General features: G+C 38.5%; 1 non-coding gene across 1 annotated transcript; it reads right to left on the minus strand.

The window, feature by feature from the left end:
- Positions 1 to 206: 206 nt before the first annotated feature.
- Positions 207 to 298, minus strand: trnar-ucu (transfer RNA arginine (anticodon UCU)). The gene is given in 2 exon segments: positions 207 to 242; positions 262 to 298. It is a non-coding gene; the product is annotated as a tRNA-Arg (tRNA).
- Between the last annotated feature and the right edge of the window lie 1,719 nt (positions 299 to 2,017).

Consider the following 2,017-nt stretch of genomic DNA (forward strand, 5'->3'; position numbering starts at 1 on the left):
AAAGTCATGATCCAAAACTAGTGGAATAACCAAGTAAAAAATGTAGTCATTATATGAGTAGCAGATCATTGCAGGCCAAATTTGAAGTAAATGGTTTTCTCTTGCATTTTTTGTAACTTCTGTTTTGGGAACTGAACCATTTGTTCACCCCAATTCAAAATCTTTCTCCTCTTTTCTATTTAATTAATGAGGGAAGACATAAAAAGTGACTCTGATGGGACTCGAACCCACAACCTTTGAATGTCCTTGCAACTGCCAGCTTAGAAGTCCAATGCGCTATCCATTGCGCCACAGAGCCCTTGACTAAGGGGATTAATGTATGCAGAGATGAAGACTTTCACAAAGACCTTGATATAAATTTACTGCAGTATCAAAGTAAAACAGTGATATATTTCAGTTTCTGTGAGAACATGAAACACTGAGAATTTAACCATTTTTTTACCCTCTGTCTCCTCTTGTCTATATAATCAATTAAAACAGCGATTCTGGTGGGACTCAAACCCACAACCTTTGCATGTCCTTGCACTTGATAGCCTAGAAGTCAAATGCGCTATCCATTGCACCACATAGCCCTGAAAACATGAAAAGAAAATGTACGCAGAGATGATGAAATGGACCATCTTCGTTGGTGCAACAGAAGCCCAACGAACTATAAAATCTGCAGAGGGCAGATGGATAACTATAATCCAAGTAATCGATCATTTTATTTATTTATTTATTTATTTGGAGGATAACCCATCTTGTTTTAGAGAGGGCCCTCAAAATGACAACAAGAAGAAAGACAGACATAGTAGACCAGACAGTAGGCTACATAAATTCAAAATAAAACATAAAAAATTAAAAAACAACATAACCACTCACATTCAACTGTTGAATAATATTCATGGTATCATATGTAATGTTAATGGGACTCAAAATACAACACAACATTTTTTTACACAACTATGTCTTGAGATTCACAATGTACAGTCCAAATCAAATCAAAATGCCTGCATCATTATCAGAGGTGACTACCACGATGCTCCCAGTGATGATAATAAGATGTTTTTGGACACTTTACAGTAGAAGACGACAAAAACAGTAGAGGATGATGTTGGAAATTACGGTGGGAAAAGGCCAGATTGAACAGGTGAGTTTTTAGTGGTGATTTGAAGTGCTGGAGTGAGTCCGAGCTCCTGATGGACTGTGGAGTGAGTTCCAGAGGGCGGCAGGGGGGACAACAAAGGCTCGGTCCCCCAAGGTTCAGTGCTTTGACCTGATGGTGGAGTGAGGTTGGTGTCGGCTGATCTGAGGTGGCAGGTGGGACGGTGTTGATGGAGGAGGTCAGCGAGAGAGGAAAAGGCTACGGAGGGTCTTGTGTCGGATGTGGTTTTGTACAGGGAGTCTGCGGAGATGTGGTATTTTGGTCTCCTAATATTAATGACTTCACATGGAACAATTCAAGTCAGTCACGACGCTCTAAGACAGATTTATGGTTCAAATCAAATGAGTGTTTACGATACATAAAAGAAACACGATAATGTCCCTTTGTCTCATTATAAAAAGTCATTCAGATTTTTGGAACTAAACCCAATAATGGAAACTCTTGGGGATATGGGAAATGAAAGAATAATCCATTAACCGACAAAACATTCTGTGAGCTCATAAAAAGGAAAAAGCGGAAGAAATATTCAAACAAACAGATCCTAATCTTGTAAAAAAAAAAAAAAAAAAAAAAAAAAAAAGATTTGCAGACGTGATAACTTTCACAAAGGCAGTTCTCACAGAATTGCATTTACTTGAAAATGCGAGAACACTTCCTCCATTCGTATAATGCTGAAATCTTTTACGTTGCTGTCCACTAGCTTTAAATGAAGGCCTTTGAGGAAATAATATTAGAACATGGACCAGAACATTGTGTAATATGGGCCCTTCAAACACTGCTTGGGAGTTTTATCTGTGACTCAACAAAATGGGCAAAATGAGAGCTGAGCATTTGTAAGTGCTCAGAGGAGAAGACTTTGGACTTTGGATGAGT

The sequence above is a fragment of the Periophthalmus magnuspinnatus genome, chromosome 15 (genome assembly GCF_009829125.3).
Source record: "Periophthalmus magnuspinnatus isolate fPerMag1 chromosome 15, fPerMag1.2.pri, whole genome shotgun sequence".
Taxonomy (NCBI): Eukaryota; Metazoa; Chordata; class Actinopteri; order Gobiiformes; family Gobiidae; genus Periophthalmus; species Periophthalmus magnuspinnatus.